This window comes from Xenopus laevis, chromosome 8S, assembly GCF_017654675.1.
Source record: "Xenopus laevis strain J_2021 chromosome 8S, Xenopus_laevis_v10.1, whole genome shotgun sequence".
NCBI lineage: Eukaryota > Metazoa > Chordata > Amphibia > Anura > Pipidae > Xenopus > Xenopus laevis.
Window position 1 is genome coordinate 97,995,591 of NC_054386.1, and position 17,750 is coordinate 98,013,340.

A 17,750-nucleotide genomic window follows, 5' to 3' on the forward strand; every position below is an offset into this window, starting at 1 on the left:
TCAGGACATTTCAGTAACAATCCAGGACTGCGGGTTGAGCTGTAAAAATCGGGACTGTCCAGCGAAAAACGGGATAGTTGCACTTGTACTAGAAGCTATATCTAATATATAAGCTTGTACGACTGATTCAGGGGTAGGATTCCACATCTTCACAGCTCTCACTGTAAAAAAAAACCTTCCGTATATTTAGGCAGAACCTCCTAAACGCCAATATTCTGCTAATTCTGGCATTTTTCCCACTGTAACTGCAGTTCAAAGTATGACCACAAGATGGTGTTGTAATAAAGGGATGTGTTAGAGTTCCAGTTCATATTACCCTACTAACTAGCACTGTATTATCATCAGCATTACCAGCCAGTCCAGACCTGCCTACTGTATGGGCTCATATATAATAGCATATATTATACTTGTATTATACATGATTCTGTATCCTCATATTATTTTTTTCATTGAAATACATGCGCATTCAGGAAACAGACACCATCCATGTTTAACACTTCCTTTACATTTATTTCTGGCTCACTTTTTTCCCATAAGTCTGCCAATAAGAACATAAAGGCAAAGAGAGCTTTATAACAATAACAACAAATAATTCATAAATTACACACACACAAAAAGCTGACCAATTGCAAATAGATTTATGAGTATTGCTTCAAATATTACTGTAAGGGTGTACTTACATTAAAAGCTTTTTAGGGGTCACAGTTTTTTGGGAAGATTATGATTTTGAAGAATTCATTGCACATAAGTCACACTGGTCCCTTTATACTCCTGGCCTCCTCAACTGTCTCAAGGAGCCTCCCTCTGCATTCTCTAAATATTATCAGTTATGGGAGCTGCCATATTGCTTGTCTTAGCTGAGATATAACAGTTTTCTTTGTGCCTATAAAACACCACCTTTTTTTGTGAATCACCCCTAGATGGTGCTGCTCTTTGGAAGTCTTGGTGAGGCAATCTTATGTTCTTAGGCATCCTTATAAGACCATAAAGGATAAGTAAACCTTTAAAATAAGTGAATGTAAAATATGAGGGTGCAATTGTAAGCAATTTTGCAATTTACATTAATTTATTATTTTTTCATTCCAAGATATTAAGAGATACATGTACTGTTAATATGAATGAATTTTGTTACAACAGCGCCACCTGCTGGTCAGTTTCCCACCAGTCTGACCACCAAGTAGTCAAGGAAGTTGTCAGGAGAAAGAAAGAGGCTGCTCTGATGTTCTTCTGCTTAGGAAAATTATAAAAACCTTTCTCAAATCTTTCCTAAGCAGAAGAACATCAGAGCAGCCTCTTTCTTTCTCCTGACAACTTCCTTGACTACTTGCTGGTCAGACTGGTGGGAAACTGACCAGCAGGTGGCGCTGTTGTAACTAAATTCATTCATAGTAACAGTACATGTATCCCTTAATATCTTGGAATGAAAAAAGAATAAATAATGAATGTAAATTACAAAAGTGCTTAGAATAGCACTCTCATCAATTTTACATTCACTTATTTTAAAGGTTTACTTATCCTATAAGGCCGTATTTCTTAGCCTTGGCCTAGTAGTGATGCCCAAGTTGGGAATTTTCTAACCAACTGTTTCTCAACCTGGGATCAACACTGCCCAATGTTGAGAGTGAAGTTTATAACCCATGCCCGATCTCTCCAGTGACATCAGAGATGATGTCAGGGCAATGAGGTCAGCACAATCCACCAATGATTGGCAGAGAACCCGGCAGAATCATTTTCAGCACACAGCTAACAATTACTGTGTACCTAGTGACCCCACTCAACCCAAACACTGGAAAGCCATGAGTTCAGTGTCTGATTGGGGTGTCCAGGGGCCACGGGTCTGCCACCATCTACACCCCAGTTGCAAACTCCTACCTCCATTATATGCTAAAGACTCTAACACTGCCCCTCCCCATGCTCCATACCTTCTTGAGGGTGTGTTCAGGGTGGGGTTTGCGGGGAGCAAGTCTGGGTTGGCTGGACCCTCAAGGGCCTACCAGACTTTTTTCCGATGTCCTGCTGGCCCAGTCCCACACTGCATGGGTCCTGCACATATTGGATCAGCACACATATCACTAGGCACATGGTGGGTTGTTGGGCTACACCTACCCCATGGTTATATTTGGAAGGATGCTGGGAATCTTAGCACAACAACATCGGAGGACCCAAGATTAAGAAATAGGGCTGTACTGTGCACTTATCTACTGTATTGTCCAAAAGGACTGACTAACATGACATTTTTCTTATAAAAACACAATTTCTCCCCCATCTGGAATGCCGGCTCTGTTGACCCCTTTAAATAATTTTTTTTTAACTTTTTATTACAGACCCTTCTTTCCATGACTGACAGACTCCGAGTTTCCCTTTGTGACATCACAAAACGAGGGCAAGAGGGAAGAGTTATCACAACTCCGAAGAGATCTTTACCCCCCGATTAATCAGATCAGGATTAACTTTTGCATTGGTTTCGGCAGGAGCTCTCCTTTAAATTTCCGTTTCCTGCTGGTTATATTTTTGGAGGCATTTATTTTTAATTGACTGCGAGAATCTGGTGTCTAATTAAGTCTTAGCACCTTGGCAGAGAGTGTGAAAGTTTTTCATCTGAGATCTTCTCTCTGCTTCCTCCATATGTCACATGTGTCGGGATTTATTCTAAAGGGCGGAGGGGAAGGGATTGTTAAACTGGAATTTAAGGATAAAACAGTTGCCCCTGGCCCTGTTGCTGACAGCAGGAGATAAGAGCATTAAATACAAAAGACAAGGCTCCTGGCTATGTCTGTCCCTATGAGCTAACAATCTAGAGAGATAATAAGGTTTCAAGGAACAGTTGTTATTAATATCGGGGCACTGAGGATTTTGGTCTGAGGCAGATAAGTGTTTTGCCTGTGAGATGTCATTGTTACCCTTATTTTCCCACGGTTTCACATATGCAGACATTGGCCTTTCGTAATCGAGTTGGCAACTTACTGTGCCAAAATGATGGCTCATTTGGGCAGGCTGGAAAATCTTTAGGAAGGATGCAATAGGGATGCTATAGGGACCCAAAATGATAAGATAAGCATTGTACATACAGATTAAATGCAGGAGATGAAAAGGGTCGCCTTCATACGATTTTACTCATTCCATCTTTGATAAATTTAAAGCCATAAAAGGGTGAAAATAGAATTCAGCAGATTCCAAAAGAGACATGGAACAGCTCTCTAATCACTTGTATTTGATTTGTAAGGGACATAATTATCAAGCGATGAAAATAGACAGAAATTCTCTTTGCACCAAAAATATGCCCCTAAAAAGTAAATAGTAAACTAGCGAGTTCCCCTTGGGTGAAATGAGCTCTAGTTTAAGTTGTTGCTATATTTGCCCCATAAAAGGGAAATCTGAAATGTATTTAGATCTGTATCCCACTTTCAAGACAGATATATAAACCTGGAATTTCAAATGTGAATTTCCCTGGAAATGGCTTCTCTTTCCTTAGTAAGTCATGAACTAAATCTCCACTGGGTGGGGCAAGGATTGTAATGTATAGACCAAAGCTTTGCTCAGCGAGGAGTTCGATGAAAATTCTGCATTTAAATGAAAATGGATTTTAAAGTCATCATTTATTATACCTTTAGGAATGTTGGTCAATGAGTGTATTGAGGATTGGGCAGTGCTAAATTATGTAAAATTTGCCATTTTTGTTTAAATAAATGAGAGGATGAGACAGGATTTGGGACAATCTTATTCAATGGGCACGACAGCTTCACAAAAAGAGTGGCCTCAAGGGACATAAAAGTTGTATATGAGTATTACGTTGGATTAGGGGAGAGTGTAGGGAAGTGACCAAGGAGTGACACTAGAGTTCACTACAATTCTCCAGAAGTGAAATTCTGCAACTTTCTATTCATTTCTAAAAGCTTGTTAGTGAGTGAATCTCACACATGGGGGCACATTTACTTAGCTCGAATCAATGAATAGAAAAAAAAATACTTCGAATTTCAAATTGGCTACTTCGACCTTCGAATCGAACTAAAAATCTTTCGACTATTCGACCATCCCATAGTCGAAGTACTGTCTCTTTAAAAAAAACTTCGACCACCTACTTCGCCACCTAAAACCTACCGAGCACCAATCTTAGCCTATGGGGAAGGTCCCCATAGGCCTTCTAGCCAATTTGGGATCGAAGGAAAATCATTCGATCGATGGATTAGAATCCTTCGAATTGTTCGATTCGAAGGATTTAATCGTTCAATCGAATGATTATTCTTTTGATCGTTCTATCGAACGAATAGCACTAAATCATTCGAAGGATTTAACTTCGAGGGTCGAATATCGAGGGTTAATTAACCCTCGATATTCGACCATTAGTAAATGTGCCCCTTACTGATAAATATACTCCCAAAAATCCCATAGTCTCGGAATTTCACTCAAGTGAACAGTGGTGAGCTGTAGTTTCACTCTTTGATAACTATACCCCCTGATGCCGGCATAGGATGTACCGGAGAATGTCTGTATTATGCTAAATTAATACTAAATCTGATAAACATGGAAATGTATTCCATTTCCCAAATTATCTGTCTCCAAAAGTCGTAATAGGTAATAGATAATCTGAATTGCCATGATATTTTTTATTTAAAGTGAATACTGTATTTTTGCCCTCAATACTCTGCCACAATGAACCGAGGTAATGAAGAGAATTAAAAATAGGGGAACGAAAGATTTGACATCAAGAATTCAATACTGACGTTAGATCAGAGCTATTAATATCAATTTAATCGTGTTCAAATTTTTGTTTAAAAATAGACATTATGGGGGTTATTTATTGAATTCCGAATGGAAGAAACTCATAAAATGTGAGGGTTTTTTTTTTACTATAAAATCGGAATTTTTAGCAAAAAAAAAAAAACCTCGAATTTTTGGGGATTTATGAAAGCACGATGCTGCAAAAAGTCAGAATCTGAAAATCCAGCATCTCAGACCTGCCGAGGTTGTATATTAGTCAATGGGAAAGGTCCCTATCCTATTTGAAGTTTCTGTGGTCTGCGCTGGAATTAGCTTGAAAATCCAACTATTTCTGACTTTTCAGGCAAAATTCCGAAAAATTCGAGCTTTTGGGAAAAAGCCTGAAAAAATCGAGTGATTTGGAAAAAATCATATGATTCGGGTTTTCGCTCGATTTTATCAAGCTTTTTTAATAATAAAAAAGGTTGAATCATGGATTCTACTTTGGTCGGACTTTTTATTAGACATATTCAGGTTTTGACAAATAACCCCCTTAGTATTTATGAAAGTACCTGGACATACCCATTTTTTTAGGTGTGACAAATATTATGAATAAAACAGTAATGCCTGGCGACTTATACCTAGTTTTTCAAAACATTGCTCGATGGCTGTAAACTACTTTAAAACTAATTCAACCAATGAAAAAAAAATTATTTGGTCACATTTATTGACAATTTTATGAATTTTTTGTAAAATATATTTTTCTTCATTTTCAAGTAATGCAAAATTGCCCATGTACTATAAACACTTTACAGATTTTTCATATCATTTTTAAACCTTAATTTTCCTCATTTTCCTTTTATTTTCAAACAATGGATCATTGTCCATCCACTAAGAACACTTTGGTTGTTTTCTTTGTCATGTATTTTTGAATTAACTTTTTTTTCATTTTCAAATAATGATTTCTTGGTCATCCAAATAATAGATCATAGCCCATCCACTATGGCCACTTTGGTCATTTATTTCTTAAAATAAAAAATTTTTCCTCTTTTATTTTCAAAAATTGTCTCATTGTTCATAGACATTTTTGTATTTATTTATATTAAAATAGTTTTCCTCTTTCACTTTCAAATAATGGATCGTTGCCCATCCACTACGAAGTCTTTGGTAATTTTTGTTGTTATTTACACTTTGGTAATTGTTTTGTAATTAATTTTTGAATTAATTTTTTTTCTTCTTTCATATTTTTATTTACAAATAATGGACCATTGCCCATCCACTACAAACACTCTGGTTATTTTTGCAATTTATCTTTGAATATATTTTTTTTTCCCTCTTTCATTTTCAAATAATGGATCATTGTCCATCCACTATGAAGGATGAATAAAGTAATCCTATAAACAGACATCTGCTTGTATTGTTCCCAAAAAGTAAAATAAACTTCGCCCTTTCCTTCTAATACCCTTACTCCTTTTTACTTTTTATCGAAGAAGGAAAGGTCCAAAAAATGTGGGTTGTCTTATTTCTTTCTTTTCCTCGTTTTCCTTCCTTTTTAAATCTCAATTCGTTTTAAATATTTTTAAAACATAAAATTCAATTAAACTTTACTAGTTGACCAGCCAAAAATATTTTTATATCCTAGTCCTATTCCTCTTTTATTATGCTTTATTCAGGCCTGTGTAAGTTTAACGGGTGTTCGTATTTCTATGTACAAACCCAAAGGTCACGCAGCTGAAAGGGAATTCTCACATTGTCCGGTGGCCTTAGTCGATGACTCTTTTAAGAAACCTGACAAAATAATAAGGGACCGCCTTCCCTATAGTCCCACAGGGAATGGAGTGAAGAGACTTTTTTCCCCCTAAAGACAGAGATTAACAAGTCTTTTAAACATACGTACATGGCCGGAGTAGAATAGGAGACTGGAAGACAAATAACTGCAGTTTATTAGAGAAAGTGATTATTTGAAATGTTTGTTTGACAAGCAGTAAAGAAGGGAAACACTTGTACAAATTTGTACTTCCCATTTCAGAACAAAAGGGCAAGTAATCAATTGGATTTCTTGAGAAAAGAAAAGTGACTCCAAAATAAAGGACATTACACTAGGGTTAAAAAGAAAACAATAATTGGGATAAAATGAAAATTGATTTATTGGGAAACCACGATTTGTTCTATAGGAACAACATATTTCCTTTAATTTTGAATTTCACAGGTTTATACAAATTATAAAGCGTCATATCATCTACCTAGGATCCCGTGCTTCTCATTTACCTGGAAAATCTCACCAAAGGTATAACCAATGGTAAAAGCAACCCACTATTACATTTCATCATTTTTACTGTCTCAATGCTAATTGCTGATTGGCTGCTATGGGTTACCTCTGTTACTAATTGATGCCTGGTATGGCTTTTTTTTTTAACCTTACACTTAAACCTTCTATTGACAACATTAACACCTTGTAATTCAAAAATGTAGTATAGGGGTAGTAGTTATTTTACCACCTTCAATTAGTAGACCTGAATTATGTGTGGAACTTCAATATAAAGCTATAAGCCCATGTGATCTGTGACACTATATATATATATATATATATATATATATATATATATATATATATATATATATATATATATATATATATATATATATATAAAATGTACCCCCTACTGTAAATGATAAGGATATTAGAAGTCACTGAGGGGTTGTTCTGTGACCATATAAAGACACAAGGCTGCAGGCTGAGTTATACAGGGAACTCTGAGTATCACTCATGTATTATAAGGAAAAATGTACCCCCAACTGTAAATGATAAGGATATTAGAAGTCACTGAGGGGTTGTTTTGTGACCATATAAAGGCACAAGGCTGCAGGCTGAGTTATACAGGGAACTCTGAGTATCACGCATGTATTATAAGGGATAATGTACCCCCTACTGTAAATGATAAGGATATTAGAAGTCACTGAGGGGTTGTTCTGTGACCATATAAAGGCACAAGGCTGCAGGCTGAGTTATACAGGGAACTCTGAGTATCACTCATGTATTATAAGGGATAATGTACCCCCTACTGTAAATGATAAGGATATTAGAAGTCACTGAGGGGTTGTTCTGTGACCATATAAAGGCACAAGGCTGCAGGCTGAGTTATACAGGGAACTCTGAGTATCACTCGTGTATTATAAGGGATAATGTACCCCCTACTGTAAATGATAAGGATATTAGAAGTCACTGAGGGGTTGTTCTGTGATCATATAAAGGCACAAGGCTGCAGGCTGAGTTATACAGGGAACTCTGAGTATCACTCATGTATTATAAGGGATAATGTACCCCCTACTGTAAATTATAAGGATATTAAAAGTCAACGAGGAGTTCTCCGACAGGCCATGGAACTTAGAGGGGGATATTCAGTAACGTGTATTCGAAATTATGTCCCAAGAAAGTGGAACATTTGCGGCTAAATTAAATATCTATCTATAAAGCTGTGGCATTTGAACTAACAAAGTGGGCAGATTTATCATATGGGGAAATCTAGGGGGAATTTTTCGAGATTTTTGCATTCAGAGTTTAGTAAATAATAAAGTGTAGGAAGGAAAACCATCAAAGGCTGAGATTCTAAACCAAGGATCACTGAAGAGAAAATAAATCCCTAGATTGGTCCATATGCTTTTCTAACTTAACTAAATGGATTGAGACAAAGCCAGAGCCACATTTGTCTTGTTATGGCAAAGTAAGGATGGTCTGATATTGACAGGCACTAGCCACAGCTTTTCTAAGGGTGCAGTTAATTACATGACCAGTTATCTGTAAGCACATGGGACAATTTTCTGAACAAGTACACGAGTCACAAATCTGATAATGGGTGATTAACCTATTGATTGTGGGAAATTAAACACATTTTCACTTGTTAAGCCGTTGTTAATCCCAAGTGCCTGCGCTTTGTTCATTCATCAGGTTTGGTTTACACCTGCAGAAGCCATAAAGGCAGGAGGCTTGAAGATTCTCAGGCTAATAACGGAGGCCCTCAGGCCAAAAGACTTGATCATCACAAATCAAGGGATAAAATAACAAATAGACTGATTGAAAAATCTTTTTAAAAAGTCAGTGCCTTTAATACTTACTCCATTAGGGGCGACAAGCCTTTGATATTGCGCTGACGTAATGACAATATCAGCTCCGCTGGGTTGTACCCATTGTACCCATTAAATAATAAATAGTACTTTTGAGATTAAATGAATAAAAAAATCAAATTCAAATTTTGTACATGGATTTGTAGAATGTACATATGTAGTTCTGTGACATTTTTTAACCCTTTTTTTGTTTTTTTTTGGTTTAGTGAACCAGTGGTGTCAACCTTGAGATTCATGGGCCACATGTGTTTCTACAAGAGATTTTTGGGGGTTATTTACTAATAGACTTTTAGCAGCCTCTGGGTATAATAAATCCCGAAAAATGCAAGTTTTATTTTTCATGAAAAACTTGTGTTTTCCCCTTTAAAACCTTGACCAGAAAAATGTGAAGCAGAGTTATTAAAGGTCAAAGTGAATGTTCAAATTAAAAAAATCGAATTTCGAGCTAATTTTTTAGGCAATAGTCCAAATTCGATTTGAATTTGAAATTTTTTAAAAAAAAATCGAATATCGAAATTTATCATGTACTGTCTCTTTAAAACTTCGAACTTCAACCATTCGCCATCTAAAACCTGCTGAATTACTGTTTTAGCCTATGGGGGACCTCCTAGAACCTACTTGGAGTCAATTGGTGGACTTTGAAATATCAAAGTTTTTTTTGGGGGGGGGGAAACTTTGATTGGTACGATTCAAATGCACTAATTCAAATTCGATCAAAAATGGACCTATTCGATTGAAAGCTGACCTATTCGGCCAAAAAAAACTTCGGTTGGTCGAATTTCAAGGTATATTAAAACATTCGAATTTTTAAAATTAGGGTGAATAGAATCGACCTGCAAACTCAGATCCAATTCGATTTAATTTTTTTCGCCAAAAAAATTCCAAATTTTTAAAAGTCCACCAAATGACTCCAAATTGATTGTAGGAAGTCTCCCATAGGCTAAAACACCAATTTGGCAGGTTTTAGACAGCGATTAGTCGTCGAAATTCTAATTTCAAAAAAATTTTAAACTCAAATTGAATTTGGACTATTCCCTAGTCGAATTACACTAAAATAAACTTGAAATTCGAATTTGAAAATTAAAACTTTCAATTCAATAAATCTGCCCTTAAAGGAGATTTCATTCCTAAATTTAAAAAACCCTACCCCCCACCCTACATAGACCCCCCTCCCTCCTCTCCCCCCAGCCTAGCTGCTACCCTGGGCAAATGCCCATAACTCTGTGCAGATTCTGTCCAGCGGAGTTCACGGGCGCCATCTTCTTCTCTTTGGTAATCTTCGGGAAGTAAGTGCCGTATCGGTGCATGCTCTTTTGGAGCAATTTTCGGTTTTTTCAACAACTGTGCATATGCTGAAGTCACCGATAGTGATGGGCGAATTTATTTGCCAGGTGCGAATTCGCTGCGAATTCCCACGATTCACGGCTGGCGAATATATTCGCGAAACCGCCTCGAAAATTCGCCAGCGTAAAATGTGCGCCGGAGTCCAAAAAAACGGATGCCGACGACAAAAACATTTTTTTGCAGTTTCCCGAATTTTGCTGGAAATTCACACATTTTTCAGCGAATCCAAATGCCCCAAATTCGCCCATCACTAGTCACGGAGATTGCGCCACTCTCATTACGAAGATTACGAAGAGCCGGAAGATGGCTGCAGTGCAGTTATAACTTATCACATCATTTAATAATGACATGGCCCATGTTCTTTGTAAATGCAGACTTTTTTTGAACACTGAAATACAAAAATAGAGTCATAAAAAAAACACAAAAAAACATTGATGATTGCCTGTAAATGCAGTTCCCATGGCCGTTCTCAGTTCCCCAGGGTCTAAAAGTACATGTTTTAGTGGATAATCACACAGCAGCACAGGTGATCAGCAAGTGGATGGGAATCCTGACAAATCTGATTGTGTTATTGACTAATCCACTTCTGTTACAGGGTGGATAGCTCGAAATATCTCCAGTTAGCGGGGCCAGAGGACAAGAGAAACTGCCCTGTGCTGACAAAAGAACACTGTCAATGATAAGCCTTTCTAATTTTAGTATCAGGGTGGATTAATGTTCAGTTCTTACTTTAATGCTGCTAAAAATGTCATGTCAAAAACCAATGAAGCTGAATAAATGTGCACAAAAATAAAACACAATTTTCTATAAATATCATAGAAATAAACATGTTTAAAATTAACTAGGGTCATTCATTTTGTATTCAAAGTATTCCATTTCAATCCATAAAAGCAATACACAAAACAATAGCACATTATTCATTTCCTTTTGTGTCTTTGTAAAAAAACATTTTAGCATGGAAACGTACATGATATAACATACGTAAAAAACAGTTCATACTCAAATAACAATAAAATGTTTTTATATTCCATTTCATGTTTTCAGGGCTCATTTTACGCACCTCAGCTCCTAAAGCTGGCCATAGATGTAAAGATTTTTAAAAGATCCGATCGTCATCGTGAGACCACGATATCTCGAAGTGAAAAATTTATAAAAAATATATATATATATCTATGAAAAAATGTATCATTTTGAGAATGTCAAACATATGAGCACCAAATGAGACATATAGGGGGTTATTTATCAAAGTCCGAATTTATCTCAATATTTCCTGAAAAAACTCAGCTTATTTATTAATGCACTTTCCCAATTTTGTTTGCAGGAAAAAATCGTGAAAAATAGGAATTTTACGAATTTTTCGGAATTTCCACCCGAAAACTCAGAATTTCATGAATTTTTCTAAATTTTCACCTGAAAATTTTGGATTATTGCATGAAACACAACGCAGATCAAAAAATCTTTTTGATTCCCCCATCTACTTATATGCAAACTTGGCAGGTCTGAGATGGCGGATTTTTGGTAAAATAAATTCGGATTTTATAAAAAAAAAAAACCCACAAATTATTCAGGTTTTTGGCATTCGGAGTTTAGTAAACAACCCCTTAAATCAATGTTTGCAGCTTTTCAGAAGTTTTTCAGGACAGAAATGTAAAAAAAAAATAAGTTCCACTCTACAAAAATGTCAAATTTTCATGATTTAAATTAAAATACTTTTTACTATGTACTCACCTGATCCGCAAACTACTTAAAGGGAGTTATTTACTAAACTTTGAATGCAAAAATCATGAACAATTTGTGATTTTTTTTATAAAATCGAACTTTTAAAAAATGATGAATTTTTCGGAATTTATTAAACCCAAGGATGGAAAAGTCTGAATCTGAAAATCTGGCATCTCAGACCTGTCGAGGTTGCATATAAGTCAATGGGAGAAGTCTCAATGATTTTTTGATGTGTGCTGGGTTTTGTGCAACACCCAAAAGTTTTCTGAGTTTTTGGGTGAAAATTCTGAAAAAATCGTAAAGATCATGAAAATCGGATACAAAAATCTGAAAAAATCTTGAATTTCGGATTTTCTCCTGCAAAGCAAATTTTCGGGAAAATGTGATAATAAATAAGCGTAAAAAACCTGAGCAGATTTGATCGAAGTTTGTAGCAAAAAATATTGAGATAAATAACCCCCTAAGCTAAAATGTTATATTTAAAAGATTATTAATCAAGTGTAAATTTTTTTACAACACAAAACTCACTTCAATTCAGTCACAAAATAAATTAAAACAATAAAATGTTATATTTAAAAAATTATTAACCAAGTGTAAATTTTTTACAACACAAAACTCACTTCAATTCAGTCACAAAATAAATTAAAACAATAAAATAAATTCAATATTTAAAAAAAAAATCAATAAGTTGTCCGCTGAAATTATTTATTTTTAAAAAATATAATTCAATGATTCATTCATACGTTACCTAGTATGAAAAAAGGACATACTTCACGTGTATTTTTTCATCTTGTTTCAGTATATATTAATACTTTTAGGGGGTTATTTACTAAACTCCGAATGCAAAAATCATGAATTTTTCAAAATTTATTAAACCGCGACAATGGAAAAGTCAGAATCTGAAAATCCCGCATCTCAGACCTGTCGAGGTTGCATATAAGTCAATGGGAGAAGTCCCAATGATTTTTTGGATGTGCACTGGGTTTCATGCAATACCCCAATGTTTTTTGGTGGAGTTTTTGGGTGAAAATTCCAAAAAAATTGTGAAAACCTTGAAAATCGGATGAAAAATCCCCAAAAAAATCGTGAAAATCTGATTTTTTTCCCGCAAAGCAAATTTTCGGGAAATGTAATAATAGATAAGCGTAAAAAACCTGAGCGGATTTGATCGGAGTTTGCAGCAGAAAATATTGAAATAAAACCCCTTATAGTACAGTTGATGAAAGAACTTAAAGATATGATATAGGAATCTACTAATAAAATGCATTATTATTTCCAGCAATATCCCAATTAGTATGAACAAACTGAAAAACAATCATGATTTGGATCATTTCCAAACCACGAATCCTCTATAAATGTGCGCTATATTTAGAGCTTACATTAACTTGTAAACATCTAGAAAATTTTAGAATTTCTTTTTAGACCATGTGATTTTAGATATTCATCGCAATATCCCTTGCTTTAAAGGGGTGAAAAATTTGTCTAATTTGATAAGTTTTCATATCTGGTTTTATTCATTGAAATATCTGTAGAATATTAGTTTTAATTAATTTATAAAAGCCACACACTCTATCAGCATTTGCAACTGAATATCTGAATACACATGCCTTCAGGCACACAAAGGGTCTGTAGATGAGATGGTGTGTTCATGCCTTAATTTATTTGTAATTAATATTTTTAAAAAATACCATATTTATGATATATCTAAGTTTTTAAATTTGTGTAAAGTGACTTTCATTGATGTAATTATACAACTTGAGAAAGCTTATGCCGTGATATTTTTCGAATGTACATTGAGTTATCGATCTATTGATAAACTGGTCTTTTGTAGCTAAACAACAATATATTCTATATCCTTAACCCATTATTTGGTCAGAAGGATGAGTAAGGTCCGATGAATTCAAGTTTTTAAACTCTGCCGTTAATGTAGTAAAAGAAAATCAAATCAAATTCTGATAAAAACCTTTAAAACGTGTAAACTATTTTGATACATTTTAAAAATTCTATTTGGGTGATTTTACAGCCTCTATTCAAGTGCACAATATAGGGTATACAACAACGATATTTGTTTATATTTAACAAATAACACAACAGCTAAGGCTTTAATGATATTTTGATCAAATCAACTATGTATCATCATCTAATCTCAGATTTTTTTTTTCCAATAGAAATTCTCTCTTGCCTATTTGCAAAATAAATCAAATGCTAACACATTCATTTACGTTTTCTAATTGAACAAAGAGTATGACATTCCCTTGGATTTTCAAGAACGAGACACGGAGAAAATCCCCGAGAGGTGACTAGAGAGAATGGTTTCATTTAACCCTAAGTGCATGCCTAAAGACTGTTTTGCATACCCACTACAATGGTCAAAATATATAAGACTTTTTTGTCACCGTATGCAAAACAATTCAATACAAACCTGTTACTATAAACAGTGCTATACATTATATATATTTTTTTGACATTAAAAAACATGGTAAATGTAAAGGAAAAATCACAAAAATTAAGAATAGCAGCTTTTTTTCTGTGACTTTATTAGCCTAGTAAAACAAAAAAAATCACACAATAAACACTCATAGTTTCCTTGAAAGAATTCTATGACAAAATTAAATTAGCTTTCTGTGAACAAGCCATTGATATTCTATAATCAAAATAATAAATACAACCAATGGAGTTTACACAGCAAGAACCATTATTAAAGATACCAGTCTTCCTGATTGGCTTAGTTATTCTTCATCGTGCACATCATTTTTTTTAAATGTATTATAAACAGGCATGTTGTTAATGAAGGGTATTCCTAATTGTGCTTTTATGTACACAATTCACATACCCCCAGCCGAAAATATAGAAATATAAAAATGTGTTGTCAGAGAAAAGCTCTGTCCTTTCCTACATTAAAATACAATCAAAAAAAATATTTAAGCCCTCTGTCAATGCGTTAGAATTTTTAAAATTCAATGACAAAATCTGACATTTTTTTCAAAAGCTTTAGTATTTTACTTGTCCTTTTACTTAATATTATTCATGGCTCCTTTGCAACCTTTTCCTTAAGTTGTTTGGCCAGTTTATAAGTAACAAAGAAAAATGTAAAATAGTTATACTTTAAGTGAAAGTCAAGCTACTGTTTTAAAAAAAAATTAATTGAAAAATTGAAAACAATTTACTTTAAAATTTAATTTATCATTTTATAGAAAAACAAAAATGTAAAAACTGCCAACTTACATCATTTTTAAACTCTCATCAGGTTTTTAATTTTTCCGAAACAATTTTATTTTGGAAGCAAGTAATGCCAAAAGTAGTCTAACTGATACTCAGATCTGAATCCCTGTTGATTCAGAACTTAGTCTCCTTGCATAGTAATGCTTTAATGGAATGTCAACAGAAGGTGGGAGTTTTTTTTTAACTGAATCTATTTAAAAAGCCTTAAATGTCATTGTCACAATTAGTCATTTTGGCCTGTGACAGAATATGACTTGATAGCGATAAATATGCAACCCTTGATTATTTCTTTTCTATTTCATACACAAAATTCTTAGTGCACTTTGGACATCCTTCATTGCATCATACTCCAAATTGTCCTGACAGACAACTGAAAAGTCCTCTTTTCAAATTTAATCCCTATTTCATTAATTTGAACTATTGACATATTCAGTCATTTACATTATAATAGCATGATTAAAAATCCCAAATAATGGATTGTATACCTATCAATAGCATGGCTTTGAGATTTGTAAGTAGAATTACATTATATTTAACGTCTAAACGACAGCACTTTTTTAAATTGCAAAAAAAAAAAAATTCTAATCTCTTGGCAATTAGCATAATTACAAAATGACCATCTCAATGTAGTTTCTGCACAAAAATATAGAGAATTTTTAAATTAAATTTATTTTGGGGGGGGGATTTATAGACTTCATGGACTTATTCCGTGTTAAAGACCTATAAAAAAAAATCTTAATCCCACTAAAATTTCATTAAATGTATTATTGCTAAACAAACATACCCCTTCCAAGCATTTTTCATTCATTAGAATCCACAACTGCACTATTAATGCCCAGTTTTAAATTTATCTTAAAATATTTAAAAAAAACAACAAATGTTTGGATTCATGCACTTATCCTTATGAGTGTAAGGCAATTTAATTTTACATTGGGCTAAAACAGAAAATAATTAGGATAGTAGAATCTCAGTATAAACATTTTGTGGCAATAGAGGATAATAATAGCAAATTGTTGTTGCCTAACACAACATGTTACAAGTAAAGGTGTGGACATATTTTTTCTACTTCTTTAAAAAAAAATCCTAAAATTATTTTGAAATATCAAAAAATCATTAATTGTATAGTTTATTGAAACTGACACAATGATGTGTCACATGAGCCTAAAGTAAATGTAGGAATTATTTTTTTTTTCAATTGTGTTTATTCGTATTTTCAAATAAACAGCATTATCTTAACATGCGTACACTCCATCTACACACTCATATATCTCTCTATATTTACCTAGAATGCCTTCAAACGGTCTGTAGTGCTTATTCTAATATCTTAACGAAATCATTTTTCAACCTTAATTTGGCCAAAATATTTTGCATAAATTACAGAGATGCTCAATTCAATTTCTGCTATGAAAAAAAAAAAAATGATGGCGGCAGAATACATGGAAAAGCCATAGCAACCTTGCCAAAAAAATAGTGCATATGAACATCACGCTCTGCACAAGATTTGTGATTTGCATATATGGTAATGAGTTAACAATTAACATTTAAAAAAAAAACATTACAATTGGATTCAGTCTTCCACAAATGAAAATTGCAAGAAAGTGGAGGAAAAATATTTTTAAAGTTAAGACCCTAATGCAGCAGGTCAGGCTGCTCATACCACATCTACATCATCTTTTTTAAATATAATACGTATACTTTACGTATGGACTACGTGGAGTATCCCTTTGTAGTATTTGTATCCTTACGCCAAGCCAGTCTCCTCTGTTTTTCTTCCGAAGTGCTTCACTTCCCTCTTCAGAGCAATCCCAGTTTTTGGAGATCTTTTCCCTTGGATAATAGAAAAAGAGGAGAATAGAGCAAACACCAAAAAAAAGAACAGTTTGGAGGTGAGTTGAGAATACAACGCCTATCATTTTGTAAAGTGCATCCTTGTGGGAAAGGTAAGGTTGCAGAATAACCCCCCTATTAGCTAATTCAGCCTTAGCAGAGCTGTATAATTCAGCAACACTGGAAACCAGTAGCAAAGAAGAATAAGCATGGAGCTTTGCAAAAACGAGTGAGAACAGTGAGGGTTTCTTCTGTGCCATATCAACAGCACCACAGATGCATCATATGTAAATACAAATATTGATATTGGCTGAAGTTTAAAGTTGAGATATTTTTTTGGTATGAATTTAGAGAAAAATGTCAATTCCAACAATTGCAGCTTAATATAAAAATATGTTTTTATGGGGGGGAAGGAAGCAATCAAGAGGTGTCTGTTTTTAATTATAATTATCCCCCTCTTAGCTTCCTTTCTGCTAATGAGCAGGGGGGGAGGATGGAGGCATCACGTGGTTTTAGAGAGGGCGTTCTAAATTCAGCTCCCAGGGAGTACTAACAATATGAAAAGATTGTCTGAACAAAAGCCATGGTGACCAGAGGCTCAGTTTATCCAAGCTGGTGAGAAACTAATATTAATACATATTTGTGCATGTGTGTGTGTCATTGTGTGTGTCTGTTGGTTAACTACATACAATTCAACAAAAAGATAGAGGAGGGAGCTTAAAAGAATAGGAGGGGGCTGACACAATGCAAAGGTTAATAATTCCAGATGAAAAAACTAAATTTGGATTTTTTTAGGAAAGAAATCATTGCATTCTACT